The sequence below is a fragment of the Ascidia mentula genome, chromosome 2 (assembly GCF_947561715.1).
Source record: "Ascidia mentula chromosome 2, kaAscMent1.1, whole genome shotgun sequence".
NCBI lineage: Eukaryota > Metazoa > Chordata > Ascidiacea > Phlebobranchia > Ascidiidae > Ascidia > Ascidia mentula.
The window spans coordinates 15,207,816-15,215,776 of record NC_138567.1 but is presented as its reverse complement, the minus strand read 5'-3'; positions in this window follow the sequence as shown (position 1 = coordinate 15,215,776).

The window sequence follows — 7,961 nt, the reverse complement described above, 5'->3', positions numbered from 1 at the left end:
CTGAAGTCGATTACAATAAAATCTACGTTAATACGAAAACGGCAGTTCTACTGAAATAACATTGGTTGTTCATCCAACACGTATAAAACTACATGACATTGCGGTACTGCGTCTGCAATGGACATTTATTTTCAACGTACAGATTGCACCTTGTACTCGAGTTGCAAACTTCCTACAACATAGGCTTAGCAGTAACACGACAAACATCTAATTCTTCAGGTTGAAAGAAACCGAAAGGCTTTCATTGTTCACAAGTTTCATCGGAGAGCAATTCTCGCTTTAACTGAAAGTTTTGCTTCTGCTTGGTAAGGAAAAAAATTACCACAGTGAGTTTCTTGACATTAAAATCGTTCATTATGCGAACTAAGACTTTCTTAAGTGAGCCACAGGTCGAAAGAAAAATAGTGGAAAAATAACCGACCTGCAATCTACTTCTACCTCTAGTGCAACAATATAAGTCTTCAAACAGACAAAGGAATTTGGCTTTGCCACATTTTACACTGTTCAAAACTTTAGGCAAGCAGTACACATTTCTGACACGATCACCTTGAACTGTTCCAGTCTGATGGTTGATTCAAGGGATGCGGAAAAAGGCAAACAAAGTCCATACATTCGATCGGCAAGCTTCATGTCAATTTCATGCTTGACTTGACAACAGCATGTAATATTGTTGATTATCAACACACTAAAATATTCATAGGATATGAGTTAATGCAAGTTTTTGGAAACAGTTGTTTTCGTTAAATCGTATTGATGTGCGTAGTTTAACTTTCAAGGGTGTCCGATTTTCCATAAAATATCTCATATACAATTTCCTCCACCACCCCTTTGCAGCGCAAACATCATTGTGTCAATACCAATATACAAGTTGATTAACCCAAACGAAATGTGCGACACAGACAAGTCCATCAGCAGAATTTCAAAGGGTCCCCTGCAAACAGCAAAAATACGGAAATTTAGTTGCCTGTGACCCTAACAAACCGTTGCAATGTTGATTTTATAAATGAACCTTACATATAATATTTTCTTACGTTTGTGTTGAGGTCACGCCTCATTACGTACGGCGGCAACAATGCGCTTGCATGCCACAGTCGCGTAATGCGTTATTGGCGACGAGGACGGGATCAACCAACTGAACGGGGTACACGCAGTTTGGTATTGAATATTTTAGTTCGCCCGAAGGTGGAAAAAGTTGCGAAGCTCATTCAAGAACAGTTACAACAGCAGCAAAAACGTCACGATGAACAGCAAGAGGAGCAGCATATGCGTCACGATGAACAGCGAGAAGAACAACGTAAGAGTCACGAAGAACAAATGAAGTTGATTCTTGCCCTAATTGAAAAGGCTGGTTCAAGTGGAAGCGCTGCACCTTCCGTTGCTACGCCAAGCTTTTCGGCATTTGACGCAACATCGGTGTTGTGGGACGACTACCGGTCGAGGTTTACTACGTTTATACGGGCACATGCTGTACCAGAAACGAGGGAGGCTCAGGTTTTTTTGACCAACCAAACTACCACAACGTACACGCTTTTATCCAATCTGGCTGGACAAAGCTCTCCTGCAAAGACCGTCTATGATCTTTCTATTAAAGACATCGAAGCCTTTATGAAGGAACAGTTCGATCCAAAGCGATTTGAGATTCGGGAACGTTTCAAGTTTTGGAGCAACATGCAACGCAAGCCAGGGGAAACGGTGCAAGAATTGGCTGCACGCAGGCACGTGGCATCGCAAGAGGTATTTGAACTCCTGTGAAATTTAACAAGTGGAGTGGAACAGTGCGTTTACTTCCCGGTGCTCTATAACAACTTACTGGAACTGTAGTTTTCCCGCCTATTTTTTACATCACATGATTTTACAAGCGGTGTTAGCGTCTTTGCCAGAAGAACAGATTATTAAGTTACAAGTGGTTCCAATAGGACAGTCACCGCTTCCAGGACAAACCAATACCAAGACACGAGTTTGCGAAGATAACTCTGTAACCGTTAACCCGCAGTGATCTACACACCGTCACCCACTTCCACTTCCTAAAGACTTAATGCGCAAGTTGGATACAGCTTTATAAAAAGTGATTTGGCTGACGCCTATAACCAAATCCGATTGGGGCCAGAGAGTCGCAAGAAACTGGCAATCAGTACGCACAGAGGTGTTCTATTGCAAAACGTTTTGCCATTTGGTATAACCTCCGCTCCAGGCTACTTTCAATCGATAATTGACGACCTTACAAAAGATTTGCAAGGTGTAACTGTCTATCTGGATGATCGCTTGGTCTGCGGATCAACGGCCGAAGAACATATTCACAATCTTCGGCAACTTCTTCATAGGCTCGACGATAAGGGTTTACGCTGTCGTATAGAGAAATGCAAATTTGCAATACCACAAGTGGAATGCTTGGGGCACATTCTGTCCAAAGAAGGCGTTTCCAAAGGTTCAAAATTGGATGCGGTTGTCAACATGTTACCACCGGCAGATGTGCCAAGTCTACGTTCATTTCTTGGTTCAATGCAGTTCTACAGCAAGTTCCTGCCATTGCAATTCGCAAATGTTGCGGAACCTTTGTATCGTCTTACCAGGTCAAATGTTGCGTGGAAATGGGGCAGGAACGAGAATGCTGCAATTTGCAAATTGAAGGAATGGTTGTCAGCGGACACAGTTCTGACTCATTTCGAGCCTTCATTGCCTATTGGAATTTCGTGCGATGCAGCAAACGTTGGAATTGGAGCAGTTCTGTTTCACCGCTATCCAGATGGAAGCGAGAGGCCAATTGCAAACATGTCAAAATCATTAACCAAAAGCCAGTGCAACTACAGCCAAATTCAGAAAGAGGCTCTTACAATTATCTTCGCGTTGAAGAAGTTTTACCAGTATCTTTTTGGCAGGAAATTTGTTTTGGTGACCGGCCATAAGCCTTTGGTTTGGTCCCACTAAAGCGACACCTGCTTTAGCAGCTAACCGCCTAGCAAGGTGGGCACTTTTTGTGAGTCAAGTTCAAAACGAGATTGAATACAGGAAGACATCGGAACATCAGAATGCCGATGTACTTAGTCGTTTAGCGGTTGGGGAAGATGCAGACTTTGACAGAGAGGAAAGTGCACAAGACACCGACATAGTTTGTGCAATCACCAGTCTGAGTTTACAAGTGCAACCCACCGATTCGGCATCACTCCGAAAGAAAAGTGGAAAAGATGAAGTCTTATCCAAAGTCATGCGCTTTACAAGAGAGGGTTGGTCATCTTCTTTGGCAAACAGTGACCAAGAAAATCCGAAGATACAATTTCTTTTAAAGCTGGAGATCCATGCTATGCTTTATAAATGGGCCCGAGACACAGCAAGGATGGTCGCTGGGTTCCTGCCACTGTTATTAAATGTTTTGGCAGTCGAATGTTTCATGTGAAAGTGTTTTCCCGAGGACCAATCTGCCGACGTCACCTTGATCAGTTACGCGTTCGATACGTTACCAAGATTTGGAACCGGTGGAAGAAGGAAGATTTCTGCAGCCTCCGTCTTCAGAAATAGACGTTCCAACCAATCCAAGAAATCCTGCTTTCGGTTCCAGCAATCCACAAAGAGTAAGCGATCGCGCAAACCTCCAGAGCGGTTTCACTATTAACCTGATGGAGGGTTTTTCTATCTTCGGTGGGGAGGTGTTGAGGTCACGCCTCCTTACGTACGGCGGCGCATGAATGACACAGTCGCGTGATTCGTGGAATGTGCCGCAATCCTTCCCACGTGATTATTATATGTGAGTGTTACTTAAAATGCAATTTACTTCCCTATAAATTCGTGTGTGCTTGCCTTGTTTTTTTGTTTCTTAACATTGTTTTTGACAGAGCGATGACAACCAGAGTAAGAGTAATGAGCACACCCAGAACCATCAGGGAGCTTAATAGCAAAATGAAAAACATTGTTATTTGACTGATAATTCTGAGAACTTGTGTTGTTCGAAAAGTCATAATTTCTCGCATTCAATTCAATTCATTTTATCTTCGTCTACGTCAGCGAAAAATCCGTACGATTTGCGGTGGACAAAGTACCAATCTGTAATAATTCCTCCAAATATGCCAAGCACCACGATTTCACCACTCATGCATTTTAGCAGACCAGGATCAAACATGTTTTTTGCACATCAGAAAAAAACAAATTATTTTTGAACACTAATGAATTGTTTGCAAAAGTTGACCACATGGCGATGATAAAAGTTAGTTGAATGAGCTATGATAATAATTCATAAAAAAACAAAGGCCTTTGCCACATTCCCATAGCTTCCAATGTGGATTTATTCTAGTATCTATAAGGAGTCGATACTCCTAACAAAATTCGGATGCTTCCATGGCTAAAACCCCAAATACTATCACAAAAGCCATTTTTAGATTTAAAAAAAGCAATCCATTTTTAGATAATGAAGTGATTTGCTCAGTGCTTGTGTCAAATGCTATGTCAAGCAAGGGGGACCTTGAAAAGAAAAAGGGGCCCACGAACACCATACTTTTCATCAAAACCAAAACATTTCTGTATGGGTCGCGCCTATAAGTTTATGTGATCTCCAAGAAAACGTCCGTCAACGGGCACAACTTTTTTTCTCTCAAGGGCTCTGTAACACACGGATAAGTATTTAAATGACGTGATCTGTTAAAGTTAGGCTTCCGACCGTGCAATCGACTCTTTACGGTTTCAAAAAGAACTGGAGCCAGAAGTACAGGCAATGTCGGTGCTAAGGAAAACCTATATATTAAAAGAGTCGCTCGCCAGGACAAAATTGGTTTAAGATGTGCAATTAATGATCAAGCACAGGAAATCCTTGCTATAAATTGGCTTAATGCAGTTATATTGTTTATTGTATATATTTGGCGAAAACCAAGCTCAAACAGCAGCATATACTGGAAACCCTTGCACGTAATACGATGAGAGTGTGATAATGCTAATACATACAAAATACATATTTCAGCTGTAGTTATTTTGAATATTTACAAATAAGTCTTAAGTTTAAAATTGTGCATTGCGTTCCACAACCCTCTTATGACTCCCAAGTGGGTACAGTTTCTAGCAAAAAAACGGCACACCAAATGCAGTCAAGTTCCAACGTTAAACAATTTTGCATTTTTTCCGAGGTATTTTTTGAGATGTTTTGTCAGTTAACTTTCACTGAGACTACCAACACTGTTGCGAAAAAGTTTACCCTTCAAAACCCATTTTCGTGCAATTGAGTTCAGTTTCATGCTTTGGATGAGGTTTTGTTTTAAGTTTTCGAGTTCTTTTCTCGTCCAACATATGAACTAACACCGAGACTATGTTCATCGCATGACACAGAAAATTTAAAATAAAATAGATACAGTAAACTACCAGTTTAAAAATTGGCGAAAAAATAACAGGGCCAAGGGTTTCTAAGAATTGTTGTGAACGCAATCAAGCGCAGTAACTGGCAAATTGCCAGCAAGCAGTTTGCGCAAACTTAAAACATCAAAAATGTGATTGTTGTAGTTGAACTTCTAATTTTATGCAAAGTTGTTAATAGCCTTGTCATATGCGCTTAAATGCAATTACTTTCCATTGACAGATGCACGGAAGAGCACAAAATGCTTCTTGATGTTTTCGCGCATAGTCGTATATGTTTTGTTATTTGAAGTAATCCGGTGTGTATGATTTTGAACCAAAATACGGGGTTAGTGATTTATGGTTGTACATCTTGTTCTGATGTGCAACATGGATGGTTCTTTTCCCAAAGTTTATTGAGAAGAATTTTGGTCTCCTTGCGTAATTTCCTGCAAAACAATTTAACAAGGCAAGGCCTATACTTACATCACGTTTCAGCATTAGAGAAGACTTGAAGTTAAATTGACCAAATATTCTAACCACGTTTAGGTCTTTAATTTCATGCCACGAAATTGAAACATTGGCGACTACTACTATGTGCCCGGATGCTTTTTTTTGTTTTGAAATTTTTAACTAATTGTGGATTGGTAATTATCATAATTTTTCTATATAAATAAAGGTAATAAAGCATAAACCTACCCCGATGCGATATTGTAGAATATGGGGTTGAGACATTCGCTTACGCGCAGACAAAAGTATGATGCAGCCATCAGTTTTTCACTGTTTCTAACTAATCCATGCCATGCCGTAAGATGCACTGAAATAATAAATATTCGAAATTCTTTTTCTGAAAGCCAGATTTGTATTTTATTAACCTGATGGTTCAATAATATAAATAAAATCTTTATGTGTTTTAAAGCAACAAGCTTCCAATTTATGTTAACATACATTAATTCAAAGGATTGATTTGACTGATGTGCTACAAGCATCATCAGTTACTGTGAACATAAAATTTATATATAAAAGAGATACCCATTTGAGGAATATATCCCAGGTAAAATGAGAAGACAATCAATACGAGTTGCACAATAATACGTTTGTTTCGCGCTTCACGACGGATCCGAACTTCATCTGCAAACAACAAAACATCTCACTCTCCGTCTTTTAAGTAAATATGTAGTATTGAGTGCAACGACAGAGAAACGTTCTTTGAAGTAATATTTTGCATAAATGTAAATTATTTTTTTTTGTTACTCTTGACACTGCATGTTTCTTTGAAGTAATATTTTGCCATGTTAGGTCCCAATTACTCCGTCGGTAGTTGTTGCTATGCTGTTTTTACAAATTGGTTGTAACCACACCTACTCACTTGAAAAGTGATGCAAAACTTTACTCTGGTTGTAGAAAATTGAAACCACAAGAGCAAAGGTAACGATTGTAATAATAACGGCAAGGATGCAAAGTCCGTAAATGCACATCTGACTGGCGATTCCACTTTTAAAACAAATTAATGTCGTTAAAATCATATATGAAAATATGACCAAAATCCATTATACTTGGATTATCCTTAGATAAATGTTTCAGAAAAAGTATTTCCCAGTCAAAAGATAAGAATAAATTTTGGGTTGAATAAAAGTTCTGTCTGAAACTTACAGAAGAACGCTGACAGGTCTCCGTGGAACATAAGTACGAAGTTCTATACATAGAGGAATAAAAACCATGGCCATCATCGTTGTCCATACAAAGCCGCATATCCACTGCAGAAAACAACATAATTTAATTGATATTTCCTCAAACTTCTTGTCCACTGAAATATTGGTTGTTTTTTTATTGCTTTATTGCAAGGAACTTTACTTTTTACATTATTTTGAATTTGACAAAACCCAAAAACTAAAATTTAAAACAAAATTCTAAAATTTGTGTTTGGTCTGTGGAGAATGACCTTAGATGTGTGTAACTTTAGCGTTGATGTAACGACTGACGTACTTTTATCAACAAGTTCGATTAAGTTACTTGCCTTGGCATGTTTCGTGGTAATTTTTCTGAACGGCCACTGACAAGCCACAAAACGTAATATGGCGAAAATGCACACAAGTGTACACGTGACCAACATTGGACCGAAGTAAAACAGAATCAAATCCTAAAAAGAAACCTTTGCTAAACGTCAAAATAAGTTCTTTTCAAAAATTTTAAACTAATTTTTCTATAAGTTATGAGGAATATATAGCTATTGTATAGTCAAATAGAGATTTTGTACAGAGGAACCGAAAAATATCAATGGGTTGGTTGTTAGTTCTCGTTGATAGGTAATGAAGTAAAACACACCAAATATCTTCTGGATATATCTTCTGATACAGCCAACATGGTTACAACGGCAATATACAGGCTTATTATTCCAGATAAGATGTCCGACACACACAAGTTCATCAGCAACACATTAAAGGGACCTCTGTAAACAGCAAGGCACTAAAACATGTTACATATGTTACACATATTCCTATAGTTATCCAAACAGTAAACGTATTTAACATGATAAAAAATATGTTTATGTTGAATAGTTTTTTTTTTCACCTGAGTTTGTTGGACCGAGCGAGGATCGCCAGAGTCAATATATTCAGTAAAATTCCCAACATGGCAAGCACCGTTAAACCAGT